Genomic DNA, 18,734 nt, shown 5'->3' on the forward strand with positions numbered 1-18,734 from the left:
TGACTTTCTAAGTGTGTTATCATTAGAGATAAACAAATTCTTGTCTTGTGGACACTTAGCATAAGTCAATAAATAGTGCTTCTATTGACATCCTTGGCCACTTCCATTGGATGTTCTTGTAACTAAATATTTGCCAGATCAGAATTTACCGTGGTATGTTAGTTGGGTATGCACTATTTGGTTCAAATGGAGATTACTTGTCAGACAGAGAGTCTGCATTGTGCTTCTGAGATCAAATGTGAAGTTATCTTTGTTTCAGAACCTCTGGTTGACAGCTTGTGGAATAAACTTTGGCGGTTAGTGGAACTATAAAATATTTCTGTGAACAATTTTTGAATTTGTGCTTTGTAGGTGTATAGTTTGTACTTTGTAGATATATGTAGAGATCACACTTTCTTCAGGTTTAGAGGATAAAAATACAGTGAATTTGTTTAAATATGTGCAAATTTCCCCCTTGTAATCCTGTTTTTTTTTTTTTGTCTTAACGTGGACTAAGCACCAATTTGCAATGTTAGGTGTTACATGCTGTAAGTAACTCCCTAGGTCGATGTATTTTCACAGTGAATGATTTGTAAAATATAGTTTGCAATACTTAGAACAGAGAAGACAAAATTGCTATTCTTAAATAGATTGGGAGGTAACTCTGAAAATATGAAGCTACAAATAGTCCTAAAATTGTATGTATTTATCTTTTAGATTTCACTAAGACCCTTTAATCTTAGCCCTTTCTGTGTCTTTTTCTGTATGCTACTCTGATTAGGTATGCACTGAGGTATAAACTTGAAAAGATTACTGGTAAACAGGCTAGTAGATGATTTTTTTTTCTCTTGGATTCTCATGATGGATTTTGACACTGATAATCTGCACATGTGACTTCTAAAAATATTTTTGAGATTTAGTTGCTGATGAGCTGTAATACTGGTGGTTTTATGTGTCTAAGAGGAGAAATTATTAATAATTTACAGTCAAGAAAATAGAAATACTTTACCTTCTTGGTGAATTTGGATGAATGTATTCTATAAATTATGTTTTGTTTTTCTTCACAGAAACTAGTCTCTTAAATACCAGCTGTCAGAAGAGTTGCCAGTTGCCTTTTGCAGAACAGATGATTTTTCACACTAGTTACTTCATTCATTCCATAGCTGTCATTTTTCAAAGAACAGATTACAGCAAACATTCCTAAAAGTATGGCTTTTCTTCTTGACCCTTATCAACACTGAGTCTGAAATGGTGGAAACTCGGGGAGCTTGTTGCCCACTGTGGAAGAGTTTCTTATATCCAATCCCTTTTGTTTACCGTTCATGATACTGTTTGGGTTAGAGACCATCTTTCTCCCTTTCTCTTCCCCTTTAAAATGCGTGATTAAGTCCCAAAGACATGGTGCACTTTCCTTGTGCTTGAAACTGCCATTTGTCTCTGATATGTGTGTTATTTGTTTCCCCAGCTCTCTTCTCTTCTGCAGCTGCTGCCTCCATCATCACATTGTGCATTAATTGCTGGGTAGTCACTAGCAGTTGTCTTTGAGGGAGCTCCTCGCCCCTTGCCATGCATGCCTTCCTCCTATTGATGTTAATGGGACTTAATCACTCCTATCAAAGGCAAAATAAACCACGGAGAGCATGGGCTGTCATGTTGTGAGTGTACCTGATTGGCATGGGATTTAGTAGCTTGACCCTGAATGCCCGCTTCTCAGCCCATAAAGATAATTTGGTATCAATTTTGCTAATACTGGAGAGGGCTGGGGGTTGCTGATCCTTTTTATGTTGAGCTTCATGACCATGTCTTGTGCTTTCTAAGTTTGGACTAGCTACAATCTAGATGCATTGCATTTAGTAAATTGTTTGGGATGGTGGTTTTCTTGTTTGGTTGGTTTTGTTTGATTTTCGGAGTGTTTTTTTTTGTTGTCGTTTTGAGTTGGTTTTTAATTCTTGTTCCTGGAGCAGTAAGGATGCTTAGTTGCTTTAAGGTGCTAGAGATTATACCCAGCTATCCTGATTTTGGTGTTAACCCTTCTTTAAACATCAGACCTTTTGTCAATTATGCATTAGTCTATTTGGCATTCAACTTGACTGTTTCTTTTCAAGGATTTACAATATGGTTGAGTTAAGGAATCCTCACAGTAGATGGTAATGGAAAAATACTGTTAAGTAAGTTTGGTTGAGAGTGGTGATTAAGTAATTGTTTCTGAGTCTGTTGCCTTAAGGCAATGTTTAAAGGGGCCTAATTTTGTTCTGTGTAGTAGAAAATGTAGTTTTAATGAACTTGTTTTTATTTTTAAAACACTAGGTTTTTCCTACTTGATATGCTTAAAAAAAATGTAGTGGTGCTTTCATTGTTCTTAATAAAATGGATTAATAATTTTTAAGAAGATTAAGCATTTTAGCTCCTGGCCTTTATACTCAATTTCAGAATCTCCTTCTGGAGCCACAAAAAAAACAGATATGTCAGTGTTTGATGCTCTGCTTTGAAGTACTGCAGTTCTGGAGATAGTTTCCAGGTAAACTAAAAGGTTCTCACCTACAAGAGTGTGTTGTTTGAAAATTTGTCTTTCATTGATGGGAGAATGAATGATTTTTCCCTGTATTTAGGCAAATCAGTAATTTAGTGGGTAAGTGAAGTTGTTCTCTAAATTGAAATCATTGAAGTTTTGCCAGTTAGAACTTTGTGTAATATCATAATTTACATGAGATCTTGTTTTTTGTCCAAGGCCCTTAAAACATTTTCTGAATGTTAGTTAGTGTTAGTGTTTCCCTGAATGGGCTGTAACCCATTTTTCAGAAATACAAATTAGTTCTGAGAGATATCAAATGATGCTTTTAGCACTAGTATAAAAGAATCTCGAGTCTTAAGCTCTGCTTAAATTTTAAGGTAATGTTGCTGATCAGAACCATTTTCATGAATTTCAACAACTGAAGAGTCTTCCAGCTTCATAGTGGGTCCCAACGTTGTGCTTTTAGGAAAAATTGATGATTGTGATAGTGTGTGTGTTCTTGTTGCTTCCAAGTGTCTGAGTGTGCATGAGCTGTGTTGTGATCCACTGAACTGATGGTTTTTATAGCATGAGATGGAGAATATATGGGTGTATGTTGCCTTTCCTGCAGCTTGACAGGGGAGGCCAGGTGACCCTCTTGGGAGCTGAGCTGGTGGGATCTGAACGCTTGCAGTTTTGTTCAGAAACGGTCCCTGGAGTGAACTACATTTAAGGACCATGCTTAATTTTTCTCTTGGAAACAGCAAGCTGAAACAATATGAAACAGGGTGAAGTAGATAGGAACTATGGATAATCAAATGCCTTTTTCCCAGATTTATTTGCCCTGGTCCTCTTTTTGTTTAGCAATGTGAGATCAGGAAGTCTGTGGGAGCGGTATTTTTAAAATACCTCTGAACCTAGTGTAGTAAGAGATAAAACTTTTGATGCAGCTTTAGGACAAACTTGTCTAATCCGCTGAGCTTTATGTATGGCTTAATTAATTAATTTGCTTTTATTCTGTTTTCTGTAATTGCTTTTAAACAAAGTTTAGTATGGTTTCTATTTTAAGACTTCATATTGATTCTCAATTTGAGTTGGTTCTGAAATTAACTACTCTTTTTTCAGACTTAATATTTTTTTAAGTTTATAATTGTTTGGTCTTTTGCTTCTTAGGTAATTAGTCTAAGAATCAACAGGGAAGTTTTCTGTTCCATGTCCAATGTGGAACTTTCTTGCCAAAATTACTAATTACCCACAAAAGTTATTTCAGAGAACTGTGAAACTTTTGTCAAAGATTAAGACATAATTTTGGCAAGCACCTTTAGGTATTCAGGTTACTAAGTAGAAGCAGTAATTATTAAGACACATATGTATTATGTAAAAAAAAAAAAAAAAGAGAGAAAAGCAGTGAAACGATTGATTAGTCTCCTCACTTTCAGTTCACTGTGAGGGTAACATTTAAAATCCTAGAAACTTCATCTAAATAGAAGAAACAGAAGTAACTATTGTATCTTAAAATGTACAGAATGCTTTAATGGCAACTTATTGCAGTATTATTTTTTATGTCAAAATCATAATTTTGGGGTATTTTTTTTTTTTATTTCTAATGCTAAAACATTAGAAACACTTTTCTGTCCTTGAAGATTAGTCTTCTAAAAGATGGATGTTTAGTTTAAGCTAGTCATCTCTCTTTCTGCTACAATGAGTTGAAGGAGAGAGATGGAATTCTCAGTCAGTCACTAGTTCTGGCTAGTTTAGATAACCTGTGGTAGACAGGAGTGCATGGCCTTTACCTGAGGTCCCTGGTTTTCTTCTTCCTGGAAAGGTGGGTATAGATGCCTAGGATCAAATGAGATGCACTGTGGATATTGTTGAGTTCAGAGGAAATATCTAGATTTTCCAAATATGTAATCAGGTATTCATTAAAACTGCCTGTGCAGATGCCTGTTTACCATGTGGAATCACATAGCTGGTGTTTGATTTAACACTACATAGATGGATGCAATGAGTCTGCCTTGTAAAGGCCAGCCTTTTGGAAGCACAATTTCTATGTCATGGATGTTTCTTCACCATTGCTAGTTTGGTGACCCCTTTTTCTAGTTCTCACTTGTCACCTTTTTTTTGTGTTTGGTAGGTCATGGTATTTTCACATTGAAGAATGGGTTACAATAAATAAAAATAGTATTGAGGCACCCTTTCCAAAGATTTCTTGGTCTGTAAAATGTCTATTTTGAGAGTCATGCCCTTCATCAATACCTGAGATAAACTATTGCATAATTGGACAGGCACTTTGAAGTTTGTCCAATTACTAAGTTCCATACAAGCAGAGAGGAGATCTTCAACTAGAGCTCCAGAGGCATGCCTGAAGATGTTTCCTTTTTTTAGTCTCTACTGTCCTTTCAGAAACTCAACAGACCTCTAGCATTAGACCTGGCGACTTTTAAAAGACACTATTAATTCAGTGGAGGGAAGACCTGGCTTATGTGCCCTGCAGTCACACTCACTTGTGAACAATAAGCATATTATTTTTTAGAATCAGGTAATGCTGTAAAAAAAGGAGAAAGCATTGCAAATGTATTCCTCAGTAGTTCTCCTTTATGTTATCTGTTTCTTCTGGGATCTGACACTGACTTTATCTTAGCAAAAGTAAACATGCTATGACAAGAGCTAAACTCTTCTTCCATCCATAGAAAGGATGGTAAAAACCATTAACTCCTTTTTCATAAGAAGTCAACAGTAACCAAAAAAGAGAAATACCATTCTTTCCAAAAAAGTAATGCTACTTCCTCATCCTGAAAAGCAGATGGGAAGGAAAGAAGTCTTTAAAAGAGTTGATAGCTTTCTGTAGCCTGTAAGGTATTTAGTGATGTGGTTGGTGAGGTGGGACTGTGGGGTAACTCTCTTTTTTGTTCAGTACAATCGAAGTGATGGATTATGTAATTCAGTATGGTAGTTCCAAAAACTGTGTTGCTAAACCATAGAAAGCAAGCAACAAGTAAAACTGTATATTATTATTTTTTGGTTGGTGAGTGCTCAGGTTTTGTAAGGCTAGACAATAACAATAAGCTTTTAAAATAAACCTTCCTCAATGCATGTTTTATTTTTTTTCCTATGAACTTTGCTTTGCTTTTCTATTGGATACTTATGTTGTCTTTTTCATTATATACTTCACGGAAGATATTTTTTGATGCGCACTTATTTTTGTATAACAGCTAGTAACTACTGTTTTCCTTTGATTTAAAATTTGATTTGGATTCAAGAAAGGTGTTTATTTTGAAAACTAATCAAACGTGAGCATTTATATTGTTTTAAATAATTCAAGAAATTTAGCATTCATTTTCAGAAGTCCAGAGTAAAGAGTGATGGAAGCAAAGAACTGAGGCATAAAATCAAAATGTTTTAGAAAAACAAAACCAAGTTTATGCAAAACAAATGTTAAGGCACAATGGAAGTTGAGGAAAGACTACATGCCAATTGTGGTCCTAATTTGGCTTTGCATGTTACTGCTTTCATCCTTTGGACATTTGCAGCCACATGTCTACTGTCTTGTCTGTTCATCCATCAGCCACTTCCTTGTACTGCAAGAATCACTTTGAGCAACAAAGGAAAATCTGTAGACTCTGTGTGGATCTACAAACACTGTGTAGATTGCCAATTGTACTTTATAGTTAGCATTTAGAAGAGAGCAAGCCAAGGAGTCATGATTACATTGACATTTATAGTTTGAGTAAATGGCAGATATGTGAGCAGGAAAAATTTGTCTTCAGTCAAGTGTATAAAATCAAGTAAGTATGAATGAATCCACCCCATTTCCTCAGCATTTTGTACAAATTTTCTCTATGATTAAATATTAGTTACACTGTATTTCCAGAACACAAAATATATGGACAAAAGTTTTCTGACTGTAGCTTTGCTTTTTAAAGTTATTTTTTTATAGGTGTTAGTAACTCGTAGAGTGAATGAGGTGACTTACATGGCAATTCTAGGCTGTTGCAGATGTGTTGCGATGAAGACTCTGATGAACCTGCCAGTAAAGCTGTCTGCGGGGTAGTGGACCGACCTTCACAAACACACTTCTCATAGGCTTTCTTATTAATGCCTACTGATCACAACAGGTTCTAGACTGGATTTCAGCTTTTGATTTCAAAACAAAACTGGGCTTTGCTGATGTAAAGGTGCCTCTTGGCACAGTGAAGTGCTCTAGTCTGTGTGATGGCATTTGTCCCTTTTGCCCTTTGTGCCTTATCGTAGACTTAAAAAATGAGGGTCACAGTCCTAAAATACAAATTTCTGCAAATGCACTGTTTTCGATTGAAACTTATTGCTACACCTATATGTAGACTGTATATTGTGTTTGGTATTTTAAGATTCCTTTGACTTGTTGGGGAGAGCGACATAGAGAAAAGCTATTACATTGCAAATCTTTGAAATTTGGAGGAGAAAAGGCCCTAGAGCTAGAAAACCTTTTCTTAATCCTATCCTGTTTTATTCAGATTTAGTTGAGTTTAAACTGGTCAGACATACCATTTCTGTTTGCATGATTATTTTTCTCAGGAAAATGGTGCCAACCTGCTACCAAGTCAATGACTGAACATGGCTGTTCCAGGGAGGGGATCCCAGGCTGCCACTGCAGCATCATACTGCATTACGCTGGGAGCAGATAGAGCAAATAGAAAAATGTAAATTGGAGGGAAGCAAGTTAGTGAAGTCCTACCTCCAGTCCTTAACTACATCCTCACAGCTTCTTAGAATACCTCCTGGGAAAAAAAAAGTTCTCACAATTCCTGGGAAACTTGGAGAGGCAGACAGCCTGGCCAGGCTTACTCCATAAAACCATAGTCTCAGCAACCCTTCTCTCTCCTTTGGGGGCACAAATATGTGGCACAGATCCCACCTCCAGGGTGGGAGAAAAGAGAGGGATAAACTGAGCCAGGGCTCCCTGACTGCTGCTGAAGCTAGCACTTAGCTCTAGGAGCCGTTTCCCTCTCTGGGATAAAAGGTTTCCTCTATTGCCAATTAATGTCCTGCATCTCATCTGAACAGAAGTCTTTGCTATAATTTCAGGCTACAAACCTTGATGATGGATGCATAGTCCTTATTGCTCTCCATATTAGAAACTGATTTTTCACTTCTTAAAGCAAAAGCTTGGAAATTACTTTAAAATAACTTTTATCTATTTTGTACCAATATGTAGTGGAAGCATATTATGCCAGAGTCTTCAATGATGTAGCAAACTATTTTGTCTTTAAAAACAGTCCTATAGCAGAACATTTTTAAAGTGAAAGGGAAAAGGAAAAGTAAACATTATCATGAACATTGCTGTATTTGCAAAACAACCAAAGTGTTATATCAGTTTCTTGAATTCATTAGTTAAAGTCTGTTGGCAGACCTTACATAGAAAACCGTATGAGTTTTACTAGTGGGATAGCCTTGCATTTTATAGTGACGAAAGGGCTAACAATGGCTAGATACTTATCAGTTTTACAGAAAATTGTCTTAATGAATTTTGCTCTCTCTTTTTTTTCAGAAGTGGTAGGTTTTAAATTCAATTTTATCTAAATGAAAGGTCATTTTAGTGTAATGTTCAGAGTAGTTTTTCTTCCAAACAAAATACCATTAAATTTTAGTTCTGCCCGGTATTCCTGTCCGTATTATTGTGAGGAAAGATGCTATGTGACTATTTGGCTGTTAGCTTATCTGATATCATCTTTTCTATTAAAGAGCAGAATACACATTGCCAATATTTTGTTATCTAGCTTCCCGACAGCAGTACAGTATCAAGTTCTGCCAAACTGGCTTATGTTTTGCAGTTGCTCACCATTGACTTTAGTTATCTTTTCCTGGTAGTCTGTATCCTGCCACTTAGCTGTAAATGTCACACACTCTTCTTCATTCATGCTTCCTATTAAAAGTGATTTTTATTGAAATTGTGTACAGAAATATGCAAGTGTGCAGAATAAAAAGAAAGTTATTCTAGACATAGGTACTACTGAAAAGGCTTTCGTAGAGAAAAAGTATTCTTGATGCTTGTACACTGAGTGGAAAAATGGGAAAATATGCATAAGAAATATCAAGATCTAGAACATCTAAAAAGATTATTCTAATATCTTAGTGTGGCCTAGTTTTTTTCCAGCTGTACTTACATAATATGTACCTAAATTTAGCTTTAATATTTTATCTACAGACATTGATTTTTCAGATGTAATCTGACCCTAACTGATTTAATTAAAAAGAGAGGACAGAAATAGTAGACGTGCAACAGAAGTCAGTATATGTAATGCCAAAAGTTGGTATTATTTAACTCGTTGCAAGATGCGTTTCTTTCAAGTATCTGATAGCATAATCTGCTGACGGATTAAAGCTCTAGTGTGATATGTACCATTAAACCACTTTACTATACATCTTTGACAGAATTTTGAATTTTAAGATGTTCTACTACAAGTAAAATCTTATGTATGCTGGCACAAGATATTATGTAACAGGAGAAAAAAAACACAGTTACTTTTTTTCCAAACCAACTGAAAGACAATTTTTAAACTGCTTCCATTGCAGGAAAGAAATTCCATGTGCTCAGAAGGAAAAAAAAAACTATCTCAGGAAAGCAAACAGCCTTTACATTAGCCTGAAGAATGTAAAAGCCATACACTTGCTAACAGTGAACTGTTGACTGTTAAAGAAGCAAAGTGTTAGATGTAAGTGTTGGAAAAGATGTGTATATAGCTGTACATGGGATGTGTACTCTAGCTAATACCTGCTAGTAGGAAATTAATCATGTATGTTAGGTAGATACTTACCACTAAGTATTTGTTACATTTTAAAATGTGTTAATTTTTTCTTATGCTTTTTTTTTTTGGGTGACATAATTTCTGTTAAGGATTTTGTTTTCTTTCTTTTATTTTTTTTTCTCCCCCGAATGTAAGCTACCTTGCCTTCCAAAGAAATCAGACAGACAACCCTGTCAGGTGCTTCCACTTTTTCCTGTTGAGTGCTGGCACGAGATTTTTGCTTTGTTGGATATTTCTCTGCTGATTCTGGGAATTGCATATTCAATAAATACCTTCTTCAGTGGTATGTTATTAATACAATTTGTACAGTGCTCCATGTTAAATTTAACCTCATTGCTTATTATAATACAGAATTACTTGAGAAGTTTAGTTCTGCCCCAGTGAAAAATACCAAAGATGCCATTCCTGATAGCTGCTTTTGCTTCACTGACAAATGACTTCGCTAGATCAAATAGGTTGACGGGAAAACCACAAGTGAGCAGATCAAAACTGTTCATTTATCTGTCCATCATGTATAGCCAAGAGAGATTTTGCTTTTCATGTAACTTTACTGCAAGTCAAATCTTGTTATGTGTGTCTTTTTTGTGATTACCCCAAACTCAAGGATCATAACATTACAGTGAATATTTACTGTCATTTCCTGTGCCATTCAGAAAAATAATGTCTGTTTCTCTCAAAGTATGTGATCCAACTGAAACCAGGTGCTAAATAATTTGCCATGTCTTTTCAATTCAGGATGTATACATTTTTCAGATCCAAAGTAGAAAGTCATGGGCAGTATGTTAATCTTAACATGTGAAAGCCATTCCAGCTGGTATCAAATCTGGTCAGAAGTGGAAGAGCCACATTGTGACGACAGCTTTTATTGTCAGCTGTAGTGTGCTTGCTAACTAGCTGATTGCCACAGATACCTTAACAAGTTTCTGGCCTAAGCTAAGTTCTTCTGCAAAATGTCATACATCAAGGACAGCCAACAGAAGCCAGATCTGTGAAACATGGACTGTCTCCTTGATGTGTTTATCCTGACCTCTCACTAAGCCATGAGAATGAAAATCTTCTGTCAGTTGATGTAGCCCAATTAAATCATTCTGTGAAACTGTCTTGTGTGACTGCTGGGATTTTTTATCTACATTTGTAGATAGAATGTTTCACAACAAGAATTTTGCTTAAATGCTGTGGACAGTAAAAAGTAGGTTTTCTGAGGGCACTGGAAGGTATATATTTAAGCTTAGTATTTAAGCTTAGTATTAGCAGTTGCCCATGCTAGGTACATGTTTTATCTCCAGTTTTCTGGAAATTGAGATTATTTACTCTTCCAGAACATAATAATACTATTTTCTTTCATCAAGAAACTACTTAACTTTTGCTGGCTGATACTTCCAATAAACTCATGTAAGAGTAATTTCATTTTCTCATGGTATTTTTCCCAAAGACTGTCTCCTTTGTACTGCTACCAAGGAGAGGCTTTGCTCTTCTGTGGGATCTGTAGGGCAATGAGAGTTGATTTTCTTGTCTTTGTCTAGGGACAGAGTTTGCTCAAAATACAGTGTTTGGGACTAGAGTTAAGTAGGCCATAAAAGAGCTATTTTCTGTTGTCAATTTGCTTTTGCAACTGTCACATCAAGCACTTATCCTTCCTTCCAACTGCTTACTAAATTTCCTTTCTTTCTATTGTCTTAAGATGGGACTGTGTATACTTGCAACTTATTTTTTCTAGAGTGCAGAATATGTTCTCTTTCTTGGTGAACCTTAGGAATTGTGTAGTTAGTCTATACATTAATAAAAATAATACTAAAAATATAGCAACTTGGCAGAGACCTTCTAAAAGATAATAAGCAGGATTTAGCTTATGATCACTGGTATTTTGTAAATGTCTTCCTAGCTCCATTATGTCTTATTCCATAATGTTGTACTATGTTGTGTTTGAATTTTCCTGTTATCGGGTTCTATCTGTTTGCTTTTCTCACTCCACCTGACAAAGTCATACAGTGTATAGACTTTTTCTTTTTACTCTTTTATTGATGATCAAATCATTTAACATTTTGACTGTTAAGTTATATAGACTGCTTCCTCAGATCTCTCATTGTACTCCTGAAAAGTCATTTGTATGAGTCCTTTCTGAACCTATTGCAGCCTGTCAGTGTTCTTTTGAGAGCATCTCTCAAAATGGAACTAACTGATCTGCCAATGGCCTGCTAAGTTTATTTACTTATAATTAAGTTTATTTATATTGCTGCACTTATACACTATCCCTTTATTAAAATAACTTAAATTTTTGGCAATAATATTGCACTTCTCGTATTCACCTAGTTATTCACCATTCTGCTAATTCCAGGCCTGTTGGTAAGTGGTTCATTAACATTTTCCATTGTTTCTCAATATACCTTGGGCTTTTACCTAGCTCTCTCCTACATTGTTTTCTCTGACTTGATAAGACACCAAGAAGACTATGTTTAATCCCTGTGCCTAATGCATCACTGATGAGGTGGCCAGAGGTATGCACAGTCTGACAAGGTTGCCAAGAACTGCCTCTCAGTTTTATCTCTCAAGTCAAAAGTCATTGTTTCTTCGCTGTTGTTAGACCAAACCGTTGGCTTTGAGGTTGTATATCATGCAGACCCAAAGTCCTTTTGGAGAGTCTGTTTTCTGTTGCCTGGCTTCCCATTGTGTGACCTACATTCTTAACAGATACATGCACGTGCATGCACGTATTCTAAACGCATGAACTTTCTAACATCCGCCTGAGTTAGATGTTAATTGTTGCTTTGGACTGTTGTGGATTCAGTTCAGCAAGAAGTCCAAGTCACTCTGCATTTATGACCTCTCTTTTTTGTTCCATATATTTACAGTAGCTCCTTGCCATTTTCATTTTTTTTCTATATATTCTTCTAGTTGAAAAATAATTGTACAGCTTTAAGCTAACATATAATTCTTGCAAGAAAAAAGATGCAGCTGAATGATAATTCTTTGTATGTAATTATGCCTTCTTTTGTCAAAAGGCCATTTTAATGAATATGAATATGAATTTTATGAATTTTAATATGACTTATTTTGTCTAATGTTGGTAATATGGCAATAATTGATTCAATCGTGTGTGGAAAAAGCATTTAGGTTTAACATGAAAGTGTGACATAACTACCAAATTAAAGACAAAGTTAGTTTATCAATCTTATATTATCATAGAGATTTAAAAGTCTTAAAGTAATAATTTTTATCTCTGAGTGTAAAGTTTGTCTGATAAGTTAACTCCTGCTGTCATTATGTCTTTCTTTAAGAATCCACTTATCTTCATTACTTTGCCAGTAATTTTAAACTATAGCTGTCTGCATTTTGCTGTGCAGTAGGACTTCAATCATTTTGATTTAACATTACTATTATTTGGTAACATGAAATATGTAATCAGTTAAATACTCTTACAGAAATTTATTGCACAGCAGGAATTCCAGTAATACTGTCAGAAAACTGTGATGATTTATTTAAAAATCTTAAAGTAGAAATGGCCTCTGCATTTACATTTGTGGTGTTGGTTTATGAAAATTCAGAGGTAGTGTTAACATATTTTTTAAAATACAGAAGCCTAAAGCCAAGAAAGCAAGGTCAGCTTCAAATTGGAAGTACCACAGAATGAGTTTTCAGTAAGAGTAGTGAGAGACTATGCCATTTTTAAAATGATTCTTGATAAATTATGTGAAGTTGCTTATGATAGAGCTGATGATCCCAGCAGGATTCTGAGTTGAATATCTCAACCAGTTACATATTTCTATGGTAACAATATTTGAGAGTGAAATCTTTTTATTGTATTGATAAGTACTATGTTGTTAGAGCTATGAACTTTTGGGTATTCCATGAAAAATTTGATTGGTTTTATGATTGGACTTTTAATTGGGATGCTATTGTACAGAGAAGCTGGAAACCAATATGGAATAAAACAAAAGGCATATTAGTTGTTATGTTATCATATTTTATAATTTTTGCTTTCACCCAGTCAATATTTAATTTTTAGGAGTTAAATGAAAGGAAAACTCAAAAAGATAAATTAACCAAAACTTTAATTTTAGTTCTATTTCTGAAACATGGAGAAAAGGGAAAAATGGAAAACTGTGTAATAATCAGGAAGGAAGGTTGTTTTCAGACTCCTATGCTGGAGCTAAAAATATTCGATGCCATATTTGAAGAAAACATATTTGTTAATCTAGTAGCCATAGTCTGGTGTATTAGTGTTTTTATGCTTGCACATGAAGCTTTGCTGAGACTAAGGCCCTAAGGGTGCTATTTGTAGGGTAACCTTGCCTGAGAAATCCCTTGGGGTGGCTCTCTGACAGGCAATGTGTGAGATGCTGTGCAATACAGTGTAACTCTGTGGTGGGTTCTGGAGGACACAGTCTGGACTGGTTATCACCATTAGTTAACCAGTAGTTAGCACTAATCTTTGTTCAGTGTGGCCTGTGAAATGAGAGCAATAGCATCTGCATTTTACTTTTCAGGATTATTGTAAGTGCTGAAAGTATCCCCACAGAGTTAGCCAAGTATATTATTTTCCTGAGATGTTTGTCTCATTTTATCAAGATAATTTGTTTTAGTTCAAATCCAATAGATAACCTTTGAGACATCACAAATTGCCTCAAATAGACTGGATCAGTCCAATCACTCAAGCATAAGACTGGTAATCGAAGTATTGGTTTTAGCAGCTTGAAAACCTTTCTGTGTTTTCTTCCAAATGGATGGAGATGTTGCAAATGTTATAATACTGATGCTTGTTTTGCAGGTTTTTGTTTTAATATCTTAAAATCTACACTTCACAGATCTTTAATCTAGTATATTTTTTCAAGATATGTGGAACCTTGCAATCTTTTCCATCTAGGTTTGAACTCTAAGGTTCTAACTCATTTTCTCTAAGTCCCAGAAATGTCATGTGCCCCTTGCCAAAGTCAAACAAGCAATCAGAAAAAAAATCCAACCCACAAATCCTTCTTGCTAACTTCAGTTCTGATGCCTTGAAAAGCCCCGGAATCCTTTGCTGTCCTGCCAGATGTTCCTTCCATGCTTTCTGAAAACAAATGAAGTCATTTTAGCACATGAAGATGTCTTCTGTTCTCAAACCTTGGGTTAGGTCATTTACTGCTCTCTGAAGTGTCCCTTGTGCATTCATGTATTTCTAAGACATTCATCAAAATTAAAGAGTTCTTAGGATGCCTTAAAGACAGTTCTCCAGTATATTCACAATCTAGAGTTAGATTTCTTCCTTTTGTCTGCCGTGAAAAAAAAAAATCTTCAGTTCTGGATGTGTGTTTATACCAGTAACAGTAATATTAGGATAAAATTATTTTCTTTTTTGGAGTAATGTTCTTCAGAAATAACAAAACTGAAAGGCACTGGCATTCATAATAGGAGTGTAATATCACAGCTCTCTAATACCTGAAGCAGTATTCATGCTCCACAATCTGAACTATTATCCTATAATCCTACCTAGAAGAGTTTTAAACACATAAATTTCTATAAAATGACAGTCTGTGGATATTTTAGTTGTGAACAGAAAATTTTAATTTTAGCTGACTGGCTTCCAAATCTTGGGAGTGGCCTGGGATCATCACTTGAAATCTTATTTGTCCCAGAATGCACTTTATTTTTTCAGTACTTTCGTATCCAAATACTAATAGAGTGGCCAGCTTAAACATCACTGCTTCAGACCACTGGTTTAGCAAATCCTTCAATTTTGTCTTTTACTAGAAATTGTATCTTCAGTTACTCTTGGGTTAACTCAGGGAAATACTTAAAAAAATATGTGTACTGCCATAATTTAAAGGAGAAATGTTTAGAATTATAAGTTACAGTCTAGGATTCATATGACAAGAGATAATGGGTAGAAGAAAGTGTATATTTTGTATGTTCAGTGGGTTTTTTCCTCCCACATGTAGAGCAGAAATGTCTTTAAATATTTACAATATTATACCTTATGGTAATATAGAATTTTTCATTTAACGTTCAGACATCATGCTGGAGACAATGTTTTATAAACACAAAAATAATACATCTGAGCACTCAAGTTTTACTTAGTAAAATGCTTTTCCTGTGATCTTCTACATGTTCACGTCTATTTATGAATAGTTTGCTTTCAAAGCATAGAAGGATAAAGGAAGAATAAAGATCATCTGAGAGTAAAGGAACCTATTAAAATTTTCTATTTTCTAAAATCTTGATAGTCGAGGAGTCTTGAAATACTAGACCCTAAATGCCATAAACTAAATAGCAGTCCTCTGAAAAGGGCATTATTTAATTTGGCACGTTTATTCTGAATGTTAGCTATATTAAATATTTGTATTTTCACTGAGCTTCAAGGAAGCTTAGTATTTGCAGTATCTTGTATAACTCCTATTTCCACAGAAATGTTAAGAGGTTATTTGAGGCCATCACTGTGTTACTGTCAAAAGACATTCCCCTCATAGCCAGCAGACCATGCAGGCCCAGGTGAGCTGGCTAGAAACATCATGATTGGCTCATGTCCTTTATTCCAGCTGCTGAGTTGTGTTAAAAGACATCTACAAATAGTCTGAGACTAATTTAGACCATAACGCCTTTATTAATTAAAACCCAAAGACATTAACACCCAATAAATGCTATCTATCTATTATCTGTCTGCTCTGTATTCATGCAAACAACAGCTATAATTAACACTGTTACAGTTACAATGGGAAAAGCAACCTCTGTGAGTTGGATGGCAAATGGACCGTGATACCCTGTTGCTGCTAGCATATGAGCTGCTATTATAAAACAGTTGAAGAAATCTAGTGGTAAGCAGTGGGTAAGGAGCTGCAGTGGCTTAACGAAGACAAGGAAAGAAGAGTATTGGACTTGCTGCTTAGTGTTTCTGTGTGACATAGAAACTAAAATGCCTTATAAAATGAGGATCGGCATGAGACTAACTTTCTGGAAATGGGAAGCTTCATCAAAGTATAACTGTTTGCTTTTTTTAAGATCTGTGAAATTCTTGAACTTGTACATACCTACCAGTTCATACCACAAGATTATCTGTAATAAAATTCATAGGAGTTGTGGATGTTTTTTGTTGTTGGATTATTTTTTTCTTAATTTGATTTTGGACATTGGTCTGATAATCAATTACGAACATTCTTATGTAAAATACCACTGTAAATATGCACAACTTAACCTAATCAATTTTGTGGCACCTTGGAAGTGACATTAGTGGTTGCAGGCTCAGAAATTCAGGGATGAAGGCAGTCTTGCAAAGAAACTGTAGAGACAAAACAAAATTGAAGCCATGTATATATTTTTTTTTATCACCTTCTCCCCTACCTCCACTGCTTAAGTTCTGTTGAATTACCAACAGTGCCAAAACCTAGGAAGTGAGTAAGTTTGGGCTGCATGCAACATGTATAATTATCTTCAGAATGAGATGGAGATTCTGTTTGGCTTGCAGAAGAATGCTCGCTGAAGGCCAGTATTCTTTACTGTTTAAAAACAAGGATTTAAAAAAGCTTCCAGTAGCTACCCTGAATAATATTTTTCAAGAGGGAACAAATACAAAACTGAGATGAGGTTTAATTGTATCTAGCAAGAGGCAAAATATCAGAGTGATTATATAAATTCTGTCTCGAGTACTATCATGGCTAAAATAACTCAGAATATTAAGCTCTGTAGGATTCAGACGTACAGTGCATGAAATTCTAATAACTTGATATTAGGCATTAGGTAAAATTTACTGTTGCCTCCCTAACTGTGGATATTTTATCAGTTTCTATTTTACTTGCTGTGTCCAAAAAATAATCAGCAGCTGTGCAGTCTCCATGGGAAAAAGAAAAAAGCCCAACCCCTATAATTACAAATGCTGACCTCCTGGTCCCAGTATTCACTAACGAACAAGCAAAATAGCTGCGATGAGTGGGACTTATCATTTCTATTTTCAACCATTACTTGAAATGGATGATACAGACTAAAACAATCATACTTCAACTATTTAGCTATATTGACTAGAGTTTGCACTCAAGTAACACAAAAATGTGGTAGAAGACGTGTATTGAATATGTGGATGGGAATATAGAATTACATTGGTTCGACACCCAGAACTTGCTGTATTAAGCACAGGATCACTGCCAAAAAAAGCAGCATTAAGGGCTGTTTGGTCCCTTTCCTTGTCTCTTCCACAGAACCAGGTCGCAGAATGAAGTGCTAAAAACCAAGATGGAGTGACTAAAGTGAAGTTCATGATAAAAATGACTGAAATGGGAAGCTGCAGCTGATAATGAGAATCACATCTGAAGCCTAAATAAGGGGTTATTTTTATACAGTTTAATAATTCTCCATGTTTAAATATAAGACAGTGCAAATGGAGCAACATTTATTTCAGGTGGTATGATGTGAACCTTGATCCTGAATGCCAGATAATCTCTAAGATATGCACTTTCCTTTTGTGCCCTTTGGCTTTCTGTGTAAATCTTTGGTTGCATTTAATGATTATTCAGTTTTAGAGGTAGTACTTTAGCCTACTTGGGATTTTATGTCTGTGTGAAAATGAAATAATGTTTTTTGCATTTCCCAAAGATGAGGAAAAGGTACAGAGGGAGAAGATTTCCACACAGATCAGTGCTGCTACACTATAACATTAATGTGATATGTATTATAATCTAATTCCAAGTTTTTTTAAAAAACATTACTGTTTAAGAATATGGCCTCTTCTTGTCAGAGCACAACAAAATTACTCATTTTGTTATCTCATTTATTACTGAGTTCCTTATACACTTGTGCTCCATAGTAACAACAGAGAGCACTAGAAGAAAGGCACCATGGTTGTGAAATTTCTTGAAGACTGGTATTTCCAAAGTGAAGTATCTTAGCTAAAAAGAAATTAATAGTTGTCCTTTTTTTTTTTTTTTTTTTTTAACAACTGTGTCTTTCTCCAGCTACTGCTGCTTCTCCCTCAAGGCTGCTGCGCAGTGCTTGTGATCTGCTGGCTCTGGCCATCTTTGTTCTAAGCTCAGTCTGTCCAGTCCTTGCACTGTGATTTCCAGGGGCAGCATTCATATCTGACTTGCCTCAGGGTGAACCCCCAGGAGAGTATGCTTGTAAAGGCTCCAGAGCTGGGAGCCACTCATCTGAAATACTTCTTCTCCTGTGTTGTATCTAAATCTATTCCTTCAGCTTATCTGAAACAATGTTTTTTGACCCTGTAACCTCTGTCACTGAAAGGCTTCAATGTTGAAATTGTGACCAAAATAGTTTGCCCCACATCCTCAGTAGTCTTTTTAGGTGAATTTTGAGTGTTGAGGGGTTTTTTTTTGTATAATATCTCCATTCCACTGAATGTCTCAGACTGAACTTCCACCTGACTAAAAATTTTCTCGAAAAAAAAGTTCTTTAAAATACTCTTAGCTGTTTGTCTTCTGCATGGTAATGTCTTCCTAGAAGCCACATTCTTTCACCTCTTCTCCACTTTATAGCTCTCTTCCATAATGCTTCATTTGATT

At 35.4% G+C, this 18,734-nt stretch overlaps 1 protein-coding gene across 1 annotated transcript in view; it reads left to right on the top strand.

Moving 5' to 3' along the window:
• The window catches only part of TLL1 (tolloid like 1), a 125,641-nt gene that overhangs the window by 29,269 nt on the left and 77,638 nt on the right, over positions 1 to 18,734 (top strand). The window lies entirely within an intron of this gene.

This window comes from Colius striatus, chromosome 3 (genome assembly GCF_028858725.1).
Source record: "Colius striatus isolate bColStr4 chromosome 3, bColStr4.1.hap1, whole genome shotgun sequence".
NCBI classification, from domain to species: Eukaryota; Metazoa; Chordata; class Aves; order Coliiformes; family Coliidae; genus Colius; species Colius striatus.